Raw genomic sequence first — 16,049 nt, 5'->3', positions numbered from 1 at the left:
TCTATGCGCATCATCATTTCAATCTTATGTATATAACAGTTTCTATAAGCGACCAAAGTCAGAACCTCCAAAACAACAAAATACTTCGCAGTGTAATTGTTCTACTTAGATTGGGATCTGTATAGATTTGCAATGTAGGAATTGCTAGCAGTTTCTAACAACCAGACCACAATGACTTCAAAACTGTTTTAAGTGAAATAAGCTTGTTGTCTAAAATGTGCTACGGTTTAGGCCTAAAAAGCTAATAGATTTTTCTGGTTTTTGCTTTAGCTGCTTGGGTTTCGATTATTTCGAGATGTCCTCTAATTCATTAGTCGCTTCCAGGAATGCGTACATTGACTAGAAAAACTGTCAGACATTTTAGTTTTTTTAATGTCAATTATTTGTACCGATTTTTAAGTTCAACGAATTGTTAATGCAGATAGTTTTTACTAACTTTTTTATTTACTAAACAATCACAGAACTTCGGCCTTTGTAAGCACAAAACAAAGTTGCTGCATCCGTACGCATACTATATGATCATGTACCCTTTTATAGCTAAATTAGGGATGAAGATTTGAACATTTCGGTTCTATCTATGATATCGATAAAAATAATGATCTTTAGTTCCTCAGTAGTTGAAAATTTCGCTTAAAAAAGAAAAATGTACAAAGAGAATTTTTGAACAGCTATATTTAGAGATTTGTTTGTATTTCGAGTGACATAGATCGTCTATCGTCAATATTCTTTTTGAGCTAAACTCATACTATAGGAAAATAAATGCAAACAATATTCAAAAGCTATAAGAGAAGTACTTTCACTTAAGTAAAAATGCTGTATGAGGTGGCTATAACATCCATTCATGAGGATTCTATATAACCATCTTACCTTTCAACAAACTTAATGAACGAACTTTGATGCATAGTGTTCGCTCTGCCTGTCTTTAGAAGATCAAATGTATTGTAGATCAAAAATATTTGGATGTGTTGCAACACTCATATTTCGTATGCGATATATTTAATTAGTTCCATTTTTTTTCATTTAAAACCATTTAAAAAGATTATCTTCTTTACCTTAACTGGTAGTACTTCGTCGCTTCATCAGCCGTTGTTTTCTATTTATATTGTCGAAAGTGTCTTTCATCCATTCCCAATTTTGTCTTTGAATCCAGATGCTAATGGTTACCACGTCAAATTTATTAATATTATTTTAAAGATTTTTTTACGTCTAAGTCTGGTAATTGTAAAACTTACTTTACAAATGGAACTGCTCTACAAAGCTGAATCCATATTTTTCTTTTATCATAACATAATCATATATGATACGCCAATTATCCAGTCCTAATAAAGGATAATGCTTCAGAATTTGTCTTTTTCTTTGCGTTCTTGTTAAATTTTGTTTTTGTTTCGTATCCGAATCAAAGAGTTTTACAGTTTTATTTCGAAAATATTAGCCATATTAGATCCGCTGTTGCTTTTTGCTGTCTTTAGTGTTGTTGTAATCATGGTCGTTCTAAATAAGTTCATTGTTATGTTAAATGGTCTCTTTGAATACCTCAATTTAACTTGACGCTCCAACGCCCACCAGACATCTTGATCGTCGCCACCAAACCTATGATTTAACATAGAATACCGTCCGCTATAATGAAAAAAATAAATAAATATTTCGATGAGTTGAAAACTTTCTTCAGCCAAGACCCAAACCACCTGCACAGATGGGAAAACTATATATACTTGTATTATAAATGATAAGCGTGACGAACTGAGGCGATTTATACGATACGATATATACACGAAGTAGTTGCACAGTTTTTGAGATATCGATCTGAATGTTTGCATACATCCATTTTTCTTGATCTTTATTTTACGCTTTTCTTCCTTCCTCACTATAGTTTCCATCCCTAACCTGAAGAAAGCTATACTATGTATTTCTCCTAGAGTCATAAAATATTAACTGTGTATATAATATCAGAATGACGGTTTAATTTATATACTTAATTAACAAACAAAACAAAATGTTTGAGGCTCTGAACGTTACAGTTATTTCCGGTCGGGATTGAGGTTTGTGTGTATGTGCATGAGTACTTGAGGCACCGAGAATGCATCCGCCGTAGCAGATTTGCAACGCTCAAACATTCACACAAACTATTTCATTCACTAATTCATTCATTCATTCTACAAATTACTTGGACTTTATGTCTGCCGCGCGCCGGACAAGCACTTACATTACTTACACACACACACACAAGATTTGTGCGACATTTTAAATATTAATTCATTACTTAGTTTCCGCCTCAGATGGATGGCTGCGATTCGAAGCTCAAATCATAAGTTCAAGTGAGCATCACAACAAAAACAAATAAAAAAACAATAAAAACAAATAAAAAGTGAACTAGAAGACAATTTGTCAGACGATTTTGTGTGGGCGGCTTTGCGTTCCAAAAGAAGAAGAGAAAATTGTCGCTGAAAACAAACAAATGATGACAGCTAAATGATTGCAAAACAACAACAACAACAACAGAAGCAATTAAACAAATAGCAAATATCGCATTGGCTTTTACGGTCCGCTGTGACGAATTGCATAATGAAATCAAATCGCCATATATGATAGATGATGTGTGTTGTGGTTGTTGTTGTTGGTGTTGTTAAAGGTAAGTGGTTGAGTGCTCTTTTGTGAAACGCACGGCAGCTGTCCGATCGACAAATCATTTAGTTTGCTCTTTGCTTGATATTATTTTACATGCAAGTTATGTTGATTTATTCGTGTGTATGTGTATGTGTGTGTGTAAGCAAACAAATCAAATGTTGACAATGTGAGTGGCAGAGGTAGCGGTGGCTACTTTGCCGCTGGCCAACAACACTTCACCAGCAGCAACAACACTACAGAAACACTTGTGACTTGCACTGAAATTGCATAGATAAGTGATAAATAAATTAAATGTTTTAATGTTGGTACAGTATTATGACGCGGCCGCGTGCAACACACAGCGGGACGCCGGAGTGTAGGTGAATTATATGATTAGGCATTAATTATGGTATAATTTTACATAAATATCTGCATAAGATTACTTAGTTTTATATTTTAAGGTAATCTAATGCTGGGCTACCGTGTGCCGGACAGTTAGAAAATATGAGTCGACATGCTACTGTACTGAAGCCAAAGCAATCATTCCGTCTATAAAGTTGGATCAGTAGATGTAATAACCCACGTAACCAACGTAACCTCAAATACCTAGCTGCCAGCTGTTATACCATCCAGTTCGTCTCCAATCCGTTACGAATGCATCATCTTCAAACATTGCAATTTAAGTGAGAAATGCTAGATAATTATTTTAGTTCTAAAAGGTTAATCTAAAAACATTTTTATTGTGATGATGCAGAAGAGGTCGTTTAGCTTTATACAGTCTGGTGATAACCTTTGCCGGACGCTGATTGTGACAGTTGTCTGAAGGAAGACGAGGTGTATGTCGGCACTTCTTTCTATACCGCCCAGGTTTGGAAACACTAAGGTTGAAAAATCTTGAATCTTATACTATACGCTTTGTTGATTATGAGAGCTTTGTTCCATCTTTAGCAGCAAAAAAACAATAAGTAATCAGTGATATTCCTGTGTTCTCTATCGTGTTTATCAGCCCCAATACTTAACTTAAAATAAGTTAGTAACTTAACATCACTGGGATTTCATGTTTTCATTAGAACTAAAACACGCAATCATTCAGGGAGATGGTGCACTATTTGAGCACATAAGTATCATACTTGTAGAGGCATAAAGGTTTGGTGTGGATCGTGAGCTCGATCTTCTGTTATCCATTCAGCAATCACTAATCGCTGAGAGGTTCGAAAAAAAAGGATCAGTCTATAAAAAACATTGTGCTTTGCCAAGAACGCCGGTTTTCCAACTTTCTTCTGATATGATGATCTTCAATTTTATTTTCTCTGATTATACAGAGTTATACCGTATGAAGGCCTTTTTTTGAAAAAACTTATATGACGAGTTCGGGGACTTAAAAATCGGTGATCAAAAGCACTCCAGTAGTTTTACAGACATGAATATAGTACACAAGCTTTTCTTTGGAATGCATTTAAGGAGTACCGTTATATGAGTGTGAATGTGATATCAACGCATCTAGCTTACATTCGAAAGTAAGGTTAACATAATTTATTTGAGTAAAATATGTAAAAATTGTTTATATTATTATATTACTTTTTGTTCTTCGAATTTTACGATATGATTGCATGCACATACATATTAGTGAATATAGATTGTACCGTAATGATGTACATATTTTACCACTAACTATAAGTCTGCTTATTTTGACTCCCTTGATCTTAACGCACAATGCTTGTCAACCATTTGCTTGATCAACTTGATTCAATGCCTTTATAACCGGTGAACCCACTGTTTTTTTCTGAACGTTCGAATGTCGTCGTATAAGCATAAATAACACTTCTCCCTTAGCACCATCAACAAATATCACACATTTTATATCAAAGTAGCTAATGATGGAAGGTGTCTACTAACCATTTACTACTTTGTGGTAAACGCCTTGCGGAAATCTTGTAGTTGGTGTGTTTGTAGTTTTCTTATATATCTTTATATATAGTTGTGTTGTTATTATACCCTAAACAGGGTATATTAAGTTGGCATCGAAGTTTATAACACTTTAGAAGGAAACGTGGTGATCAGCATGACAAGCTGATCCGATTTAATTATGTGCGTATTTTTGTCTGTCTGTCTGAATTAGTCTCTCAGACTCTCTTGAAATATCGATCCGAAATTTTGCACTTGTCCCTTTTTCGCCAAAACACTGTTCATTTGTCGGAATCGCGGATATCGGACCAATATAAGTTATCTAAGCTGTCATACAAACTGATCGGTCAATATAAAAACCTTGTATCGAAAACTTTTTTTAAGCGAGAAATTATGAGTATCTTCACAAAATATGGCATAGATTACTATCCAACATAGTTCTAAAATCTTCAATTATAGCGTTCAGATCGGAGCACTATATCTTATAGCATATAGACTGATCAAAATCAAGTTAATAATCTTTTTATACCATTTTATGCTATAAGAAATGTACCTGTGAAGGGTATTGTAGCTTCGGTGCAACCAAAGGTAACGTTTTTTCTTGTTTTTGTTTTCTTTCACACTGACTAACGTTATGGTGTGCACTTGTTGCAGCTGAGTGACATTTAATTGTCGGCGCACAGCTTGCTGCAGCGCCACTTGTGACAATAAGTGTTGTTGATTTGCTGATGGAAGCGATTAATCGTGTAATTTATTTCATAAAGCAAACTGGTGTAATGGTAACAAAGTCACAAATAAATTGCGCTCGAATTGCGTAGTTGTTGTTTTACATAAATATAAATACAACAATGTATGAATGCTCTCCTTTATGCTAGCAGACACACACACACACACACACACACATACATATATAAATAAGTGTGTTCTAATATTGCTTTTGCATAGATGTCTGGTTACATATTGGCTAGACATGCGCATCATCGTCAATAGCATGAAGGTTATCCACTTAGCGACTTGAGCTCATGTAACATAAGGAGTGAATAAATAACTGTTCTATGGCAAAAGCTTAAAAGCAATATTTATGTTATATTGTTGATGGAATTGTTGATTTCTTATTAAATATTTTCTTTGCATTATCTTCAGTGAATATATATTTGTAAATTCTTTCTATTTTGGCTTAAGAATATAATTTTTATTCCATAATATTATTTATTTTTAGACTATCATAGATAAATTATTTAAAGAAAGTTCTCTCAAGCTAATTTCTGAAACACTATCTTATCTGATGGATGAGTGGGGAAAGTAGTCAACAGAAGCAAACTGAAATTGGGCAATTAAGAGATTATTACCAACCTTTTCTGTTCCCTTGAATAAAATTCTCGTTCACTTAATATATTCCAATCAGAAAATGAAGAGATTTTATCTCCGAACAACTTTTGATATATGATTTTTGATTTGATATATGATTATGACGTTTTCCAATGTTCTCACGACACCTGAATCTATAGGTGCAGTAATACTAGAAAAAAGCTTGTGACTCAAGTATATTTTTTATGAAACTTAGAAATTTAAGGTTTTATTTAGTTTAGTTAGAATTCTCCGATTTAGGTGGCCTGGCGTTGTATTGATAGAACACAATTTCTCTACTACCTATGCTCCATATTTCTGTTAAATTACTTACTTACTTCAAACGGTCCAATGGTTGACAGTACAGGTCCCAATTAAGAGTTTGGCCATGGGATCCGCTCATAGTAGATGATTCCCTGCCAATCACATCAAACATTTAGCAAATGCTTCCTGACCGTCAATTCTGACTAAGCAACCGTTTGCACCGGTTCTCCACAACCGTTTTCGATTGGCGTTGTCGTAAGTAACGAACTTTTCATCACCAGTAACCGAATGGATTGTGGTCCGCATATGAAAACTTGATCCGTGAGGTTATTTTTTGTTAGCTCGTGTGGCAACTATATATTGAGCTTCTTTTTATATCCAGCCTTAGTTAAATAGTATCTAAACATTTTTTGTGCCATGTTTAGCTGCTGGGCAATCGCAATAGTGCTTATCCGATCATGGATTCCAAGGTTTTCATTATTTTATCGATATTTTCGATAATTGATTTTTCAGAGCGTGGTACATCCTTGACATTCAAATTACCGAAAATTAATCGTATTTTCTCATTGTTCGTGTCGATCTTTGGCGCATGTTAAAACAATTCTAAGTCATGGCTTTTATACAACGCTACATACATATGACTTAAGCCACGTATTTCAAAAGCAATGGATTTTTTTTACAATTAAAGACCAGGGCAGATAATTCAAAAAAAAAAAAAATTATAGTGCAATTAAATTTATCGGAAACTGAAGATAAATTAACAAACATTAAAAGAAAAATAATTTACGGGCGATCCTTGGTCGCGAGAAAGAAGAGGAGGGGTGTGGTTGAATTTTTAGAGGTCAAAAACGGTTTAGCTTGATTTCCAGCAAACCTATGGGTCCTATAGAAAAAAATTATGTGCCAATGTTATAAGTAATGAGAAGATATATAACTTTTATATATTGACTTCTTCACATAGGTAGCGTAAGGATAAAAATATTTTTAAGAAATAAATATTTTTGTATTCGAGATAAATAAATTTATTCGTGTTTTGATTGGATTGGATGATTTCTAAAGCTTTGTTTTTTGATGAAACGATTTAAGCGTTGAGTGTTTGCCACAAAAAAGAAACCAAGTTAAGCCAGTTGTGATGACAACACTACTCTTCTGATCAAGGACTGTCAACTCAGCAGAATTCTGCCGCTACAACAATAACAACAACAACACTACTCGTTGAAAATTGTAGTGTGAGCCGTTAGAAACTTTCGATCTTCCCTGACGTGATCTTCAAATTAATACCTTCCCATATTATAAAGTATTACAACATAAGCGAAAAACCAAAAAAAAAAAAAATATATATATATATAAGCCATAAACGATTCTAAGGAAACACGACGGCTAAGATATAAAATATGTGTATAGTCATATAAGTATGTGCATGCGTTAGTTCATATTTTTAAAATTCATAAAAATCTTGTAAGACCACTTTTTACACCATCACACATTGATCTGTACATGGGACATTTTTTATTGAATTTATATGTTTGCATATAGTATATCTCGCATCTAAAATGAACGAACTAACTACTCGCCGGTAATTCAATCGCAACATGCCACACTTGCTAGCATGTTAAAACTATAATAATAATTGTAAAGAAATCAATTTTTTACTACGCAAAAATATAAAAAATGCAATAAGAAATTCAAAAATAGAAGAAAAAAATTTAACGCTTGTATAAACTAGTTTAGTTCACAGAGTGAAGAGGGCGTGGCTATTCATTTTATATCAAATCAAATTTCCATTAAACCAACCATAAAAATCATGATTTGATGACCACTAGAACCCACTGAAACTAAGCAAAGAATAGTTAAGAAGAAACATAAAAAAGCTTGACGCGCACATAACCGAAACAAAAGAACTCTGTAAGTGAGTTGGATACTCGCTCGCTGGATGCTTGATTTATGGATCAAGTTGAGATGACTTGATGCTTTTCAGTCAGAAGTTTTTTGCTTATAAACTCTTAGGTTTTTGTTTATATTGTTTTTGCTATTTTTTTTGTTGTTATATATGCGGAAAAAGTGCGTATAGTAAAGCCGAAAAGGTTGACATGTTGTGGGCGGGTCTTACGGGTGCAAAATCTCTATTTGATTGGGAGAGGGAGTAATGTGTGGCTTTCATAAAGGCATTATATGCAAAATAAAAAACTTACAAATTATTAATACATAATGAAAAATTACCGTAATTACTATAGCATTAAATCGAATGTTCAAAAAAAATTTGTTTTTTAGTATATATACAAGTTTTGTTCATATAAGTGACCTAGTGAAAAGCCGACATACAGTTTGGTGCAAAAAACTAACCTCTAAACATACAGGTTGTTTGCTGCAAACTAAATATTTAAATATTTAATTATAAAATCGTAATGCAATATAAATGAAACACATGAACAACTTTTGTATTTGCAAAATAAAACAAATGCAGTCGCTTCCAAACAAATCTAGTTTTTAAGATGCATCTGCCCACAAACAAAAAAAAAATACAAAAAATTATGACCACTGCCACTAGTTTGCTTATATATTTTTTTCACGTATTGTAGTTCAAAAATATTATTTTTATACATGTTTTAAAAAAGGTTTGTGTTAAAACAAGTTCATATGTTTGAAATAAATTTGGTTTTTATTATACTAAAATTTTGAATTAGTGCCGACGCTGACGCTGCACTTCTACAACAATTCTAAACTCGTTTTTAATGATTTTAATTCGTTTTCATCATTTGTTAATTTTTGGTTTTTTGTGCCTTTCATGTCAAATTTTTTATGCCTGTTCTTGTTGCCGCTTCATAATCATATGTACATACAATACATATAGAAATATAACCTATGGAACCCATCAAAAAATACTTGTTTGGAATTTTTGTCAAATTAAGCTAATCACATATATAAATACAATTCGAACAAAAAATAATGTATATATAAAGTAATATATGAAGATAGCTGAATAAGAATTAGCTAAACGTTATGGAGTGAATATGTCATAGTACAATACATATTTAGTACTTGCTTAGGTTCTTTTGCGGGAACAATTATAGCGAGAATATTCTAAAAATAAGAGCGACAAAAAATCCATGCATTTGTAATAAACAATTTGCAGTTTTTTTTTTAGTAACTTACTTGCAACAAAATGTGTGTTTCTTAATGTAAAGAAATTCGGTACTAGTATTACAGAATTATAGAATATGTACTGTCAGTTATAAGTCGTATCAAAAATACAGGTTTAGACTTCAAATCAAATCGTACCTTAACATAGGTATTTGTCATGAGGCAATTAGAGCTAGGTGCGAGAGTTGCTTTTATAGCATTATAGAGATAAGAGAGACGCTTATCGACGCGACTGTTGCAGAAATAGTAAATATTAGACTTGAAGGCCAATGTAAACTTCAAACCCATATTAATCCGATTAAATCAATACGTTTATATAGAAAAACTTGTGAAATAAGAATAATATCAACTGAACCTGGTTTGTGAACTACTTTTGAGCCAAACAATCACAGCAATTAACAGAATTAAATTTTCTTACAAATGTTTCATCCGAAGCGAGAACTAAATCACTTTTAATTTTCAAATCCTTTAAGTTTCCCAGTTCTTAAAATACTTTTAACTATTCTAACTTTTTCTTACTAGTACTAAAAGATTTTTTGAGATTATAGATGACTAGTTATATATGAAAGTTTCGATACAAATAACTCAAAATGATACAATGTCGCATATTATATCGTTCTTAGAAAAAATCGAATATAAAATAAATGCTTGAAACTTTTAGAACAGTTCTCACAAGAAAATTTATACTGTGTTGGTACAAATTATATTTGGTGTGCACGATACTCAGGTATAGTTAGAGAATGGAGTGGTTTTTCGAGATAATGTTGTACAAAATTTCTGAAAATATATTATCCTTAACACTGCTAGCTGACTAAAACAAATATTTACAAGTTGACCTCACTAAGTTTAATTGGATTTAGCTATAACTGTACGTCTTAATTCGAAGCGTTTAATCAAGACTAAAGCACAGTTCATAGGTAAATTTGACGATTTCGAGAACTAATCCGAACTGGCAAACAACGGTCTGCTGTAGCAATAGACGAAAAGTGTCCCCAATACTAATACTGTACATTCCGGCTGTTCAGCGAGACAGTTATTAGTGTGACTCAACATAGAATATAATATAAAGAATAAATTTAAACTAAATTCGCCGTTTCTTAAGTCAACGATTACGACACTTACGTTTCCTGCATGCTTACGTTTCCATGCGCTCTTTTTCTTAATTTTGATCAACTTGAGCTTTTTTTCTTCTTAATATGATTTTTTTTTTGAAAGTTTAGCCTGTCTTATTTGCATTAAAATATCATATCGTTGACTCTAGACGTCATTGGCTTTAAAAAATATGAGCAAAAAAAAAGTCAAAACATTTTTATGATCGTTATTTGTATTCTAAACTATAAATAAAGATATCATATATTTTAGCGAATTTAGTGTGACAGAATTACGGGTCTTACGTGCTTTTAATGGGAGTTTTGCAAAACCGAATACACAAATGTAGCAGACATGCGAAATAAATGTTTTATATTTTTATTATATTTTAATCATATAATTTTTAACTGCTTGGATCGGGTTTACTTCATATTAATGTATATAAGTCAAAAAGCATAATTGTGGAAACAATAGCATATAAAATATATAATTACAAACAAATAGATTAGAAGTTATCTTGTATATTATATTTAGGAAATATTTACGATATATTTTAAATATATCGATATAGGCAGAGTAAACAATGTCGATATTTCGATATATTGGATTGTTTATTTACGACTGATTGTTTAAATATTTTAACGATAAATCAAGGAAATGGCATTTCACAAAAAATATCAAAAAAAATAAATAAAAAGACACGTCACGTGATGTTATTTGTCACCATTGTGATATACTAATAACACAAAACATTTATGAATATTTGTTTTCATTTGCGTTCACAAGCTACAAAAAAATGTTCAGCTTAGTCATTCACGTTCAAAATAATCAAATTTAACAGCCAAAAATATCGAATTTGTTGTTCTTAAATAAATATCGATATTTCGTTGAGATATATATATATCTATGTACTTTATTTGTATAGGTATAAGGTCTAATAGAAAAAATCTAATATTTTTAAAATAGATGACTTTTATCTAATCGCATTGTAGAAGTGCAATCGTGTTACGCTATTTGGCTCTAGAAAGATAAGATTTTGTACTAAAAAACTTCTCAGACAGTTTTGTCTCATCAATTAAGGCGCAAACGGAAACCAAGCTGAATAGTGTTTATGATGCTGATGGTTTAGGGTATCAAAGATGAACCAAACTCTGGAAAGCCTACTGTCGAAAATATCGAGCCCACCCGTCATGAAGGCACTGGTACGATTGTCCAGGTGTTAACCATATTATTATTATCTCAATTAGAGTAATTATCTCAAGGAGAGTAATTTTTTGTCATCAGAACAATGCCATGCCACATCGATAGTGACGCGCCAGAAGCTTGCTTGGTGGATTCTTATGCATTTACCTTGTAGTCTGGACCTGGCACAATGTGGTTACTACCTGTCATGTTTCTATATATAACAAATGATTTTTCTTAAGAAAAATCTGTCTCAAAACAAGTTTATGAAGAACAAAATGGTGATTTTTAACCTGAATGCATTCCAACTAAGCTAATAAAGCATTATTTTCAATGCAAAAAAAATGATTTCTAAAAGTTATGTAACTATAGTCCCACTGTTTACGGTATCACAAAATTTTCTAAATTCGGCATGTGTAAATGAAACTTATATACAACCTCTTGACTCCGTTTCTATGCAATTCAATGTGGATATTCATAAAAAGCATGAAATATTGTAAACGAACAGCTACGCGGTAACATACTTGTAGTTACCCTGGTAACCAATATTTCCATGACGAGTTCTATCTGGAGGGTAGTTTCAAACCAGATTAAACATTTATCGACATAGGTAACTGTCTGTGGAATACACACACATACATACATACTCGCGTCATATAACGTAATGGAATACTATCATTATTGCTAATTGTTTGATATATAAGGATTATATACAAAAGAAGAAGCAAATCTAATCTCTAAGCAAAGCTTTAATGTCGGCTGACAGCCAAGCGCTCATAAACAAACAACAAGTAGACGTGAACAGCTGACGTGGAGCATGAGCAAGCACAAAACGATGGAGGGAACAAATCAAATGCAACCTCTCTCAGCACTCGCCGCAAGCGAAACGAAATGTCAGCAGTCACAACAAACCCCAGATTAGCTCAAGTACACGCGGTATTTATGTAAAAGTGTATGAAGCATATGAATGTACATATGTGTATGTACATATGTGTATGTGTGTGGGTGTGTGCAAACATATGTATGTATGTATTGAATTCGCATTGGAATACCTGTATTGCTGTCTCGTCGGCTGTTTAATTCAGGGAGGGGTGGATGCTGTAGGAGAAGCGGGTGGACAACACGCTCATCGACTGACCGTCTAGCTTGCATACGGCAGGGCATATACGCACACACACACCTGCTCATTTAACTGCAACTGAAACGCTTGTCAATCCGGGCGGCTCGAGCGGCGAATAAATTTATATTTTATTCAAATTGTGATGCGATATTTCACTTTCGATTCTGTGCATTAATTACCTGCAATTACCGGTACACCATATGCGGCCGCTGTAAATGCAAAAACAAGAACAAGAACAAAACACGAAATTGAAAATATATTTATAAAAGACGCCTGAAGATGCGCTATTTCACAATTGTAATAAGAAAATATAAAAATTAAAATATTGAAAAAATATACATGCATATACTAGAAGTTAGACTCACACACACACCCCCACACAAGCAGCCAACAAAGGCTTATTCTAACGCAATCTTATTTATTCCGCTTCCACTCGCATTTGTAGAAGCGTTTTAATTAATATGTTGGCATTCTAAACAGATTATATATATACTTGTTTGTATGTACGAGTATGTATGTAATTATTTTTTCTACTTACAAGAGCTTAATTGTAATTTAAATTTTTATCGCATTTAATTAGAAATCGAATACACACATACATATGTACATACATGTGACTTAGAATTATTTGGAATTAATGCAATCCATTTGCAATACATTTTGTAGCGGACGCACTTCAAGCACGTGACTACTATGTGTTTTGAGAAAATTCCGCTGAAATTATACTAAGGCTTTGAAATAAATACTAATTGGGAATAATGAACGTAAAAAATATTAATAAAATACAGGAAAACAATGATTAATCTCACACTGCACACGCGCCTATACATTTGTCCATACAGCAACATACATATAAATATATAAACTCAAGTACAAATATGGCAATGCGTTGTGCCCCCAATGCCATAAAATTGTCATCGGTATGAAATATTGATATTGACACTTAATTGCGTTTACAGTGCATATATGTATGTATGCAATAAATACAAAAAAGTCTCAAGTCGAAAATTAAAATTGTAAAAAGTTTTATTTGCCGATAACAAGTCTGTCTACTTTTGCAAACATATGCGAAATAATTATTACATGAGATTTTTTTGGTTTAAGTATTTTCTAATTTATCTGCAAAACTCCCATCTTTATGAGATTAGGTATAATTTGAAGCTGAATATTAAAGTTATAACAGTTCTAAAACATCACACATAATCCTTCCAAATTCGGACTCAAGACTGCAGCTTTTGGTACAGGGGACAACTTGGCCTCAACTTTCCAAGTGTGATCTCTCAGTATTCAGCCTTCCGACCTAATACAATTTAACCTACGACGCCTAAATAGTTTATAAACTCCCATCCACACTCTCGGGAATACTGTGGTATATATTTGTTTTGTACAATTTTCAATAATTATCGCTTAGGTTGGACTTATTTTCATTGCCATCAATTACCATTTTAATTGTTGAAATTGTGATGTTGCCAGAACATACGACCTATACGTCAAAGGTTTTTCAAAGGGATGATTATTTATGATATAATTTGATACAATATACCATCTAGCTGAAACCGTAAGTACTTTGCATTATTCTCGTTCAATTTGAATCAAGCAAAATCTGTTAAGTTTTCTTTAAAAACTATGACTTTCAGCGGCAAAAATCGTCAAAGATGCTTTTATCATGGACGAATATCAAACTCTACAAGTTTAAGTATTCGTACGGTCGAATAGTTTTGTTCACATTTCAGCTTAGTTTCGAATATACGAATTCCGCTCTTTCGTCCAATGTGAGAATTCTTTATTGGTTATGACTTCATTGGCATGTGACTTCAAAGGGTGTTCCAAAAATCTGTCATATCTATGCTTGTGTTACCGGGATGCTGCTTCTTAAAAACATTTAGGGAAATGTAATTTGGCGATTTTTTTTACAATATTTCAGTTTATCTGTTGTGAATTTCCATAGACACAACTAGTCGTAGAATTTGGAAAATCGATAGCTGTCAAACTAGTTGCCAAGGTCGATATTTACGCTCACTGGTCTATGCCCTATTCGGCTTTGCAATGTCACTAAAACAAAGCCTAAAAATCTAATCATTGATTCTGATCACTTAGGTCATGATCTTAGATTAATATATTAATTTTTGTATTTTGTAATTTTTTAATAGATTAATTTTTGTGGGTCTACCTATAGAATGGTCTTAAATATATAATGTCAGGGTGGTCATACACATGTCTCAAATTCTGTTCAAGCCTCAAATGTAATAAAGAAATATAGGTATAGTAAAAACAAAATAATTTTAGCATTCAATTGAAGGTTTTATTTAGCATAGTTAGAATTATGCGATTTCCCATAACTCAAATATGCGCTGTTTGGTTCAATAATGTGACCTTTTTATACTCTTACAACATGTTGCTACAGAGTATAATAGTTTTGTTCACCTAACGGTTGTTTGTATCACTAACATGAGTAAAAATTAAGATATCTTAATGAAACTAATGGGCGTAATCGGACCACTGCCACCATTACTGTTAAGCACCCACATACCGGAAATGTGGACCCCTGAGCCTATGGCTGACTTTTTGCCGAAATTATCGGTCAATAGAATTAATACCCCATATACCTAATATAGAGACTTTCAAACTTTCTATAGACCTTATATCGGGTTTTTCAATAGGGATGATATGATTTCTAAGTTTCAGCAATTTTTAAAATGTCATGAACTGTAATTTTTTTTTCATTGTATTTCAGTAATGTTTACAATTTCATCATGGAAAGATATACGCAAAAACAAGATTTAAAAATTATTTATTTTTATTATTAAAATAATCGTTCTCCAATTGCAACTTATTGTGCGCTTTTAATGATAAGATAATGTTCAAGTGCCAATAAGACGAAGAACCGCTCGAAGTAATGAGAATATTGCTGCCGTTCAGGCAAGTGTTGCAAGAGGCTCTTAAGCATTGGGACTGTCTCAAAGCACAACCTGGCGGATTTTGAGAAAGGATCTGGGGTTGGGTCCATATAAAATTGTTCTTACTCACGAACTGAAGCCATTGCCATGAAGCGTAAACGTCGTGAATTTGCTGATTTTGCCTTGAACCAACTTGAAGTGGAAAAAGTACTTGAAAACTGGGTTCATCGAATTCGTTCCTGCAATTTCGTATGAAATGTTCGCTTACACTCGAACTTAGTCCTACCTTACTTGTTGGAGGTAATTTCAATTGTCATTATCAGAGAATTCCTCGTTCCTTTTGTCAAAAAACTGGAACAGTTGATTTTTCACAAGTTTATCTTGAGGCGAAATATTCTTCAGCAAAATCACTTGTCATAGACATGAACAGATTGTAATCAGTTGGTGCCATAACCTGGCTATAAGGCAAATGCATAAGAACCTCCCAATCAAGCTCTCGG

The 16,049-nt window shown here is 32.9% G+C and overlaps 1 long non-coding RNA gene across 1 annotated transcript; it reads right to left on the bottom strand.

Moving 5' to 3' along the window:
• Nucleotides 1-991: 991 nt before the first annotated feature.
• On the bottom strand, nucleotides 992-13,100 carry LOC118681937 (uncharacterized). Its single transcript, XR_004977653.2, has 4 exons — nucleotides 13,018-13,100; nucleotides 12,585-12,861; nucleotides 1,233-1,617; nucleotides 992-1,153 (listed from the first exon to the last, which is right to left on the bottom strand). It is a non-coding gene; the product is annotated as an uncharacterized lncRNA (long non-coding RNA).
• Nucleotides 13,101-16,049: the final 2,949 nt, after the last annotated feature.

Source organism: Bactrocera oleae, chromosome 2 (assembly GCF_042242935.1).
Source record: "Bactrocera oleae isolate idBacOlea1 chromosome 2, idBacOlea1, whole genome shotgun sequence".
Taxonomy (NCBI): Eukaryota; Metazoa; Arthropoda; class Insecta; order Diptera; family Tephritidae; genus Bactrocera; species Bactrocera oleae.
The sequence above is the reverse complement of the archived record's forward strand: the minus strand, read 5'-3'. Positions and strand labels throughout refer to the sequence as shown.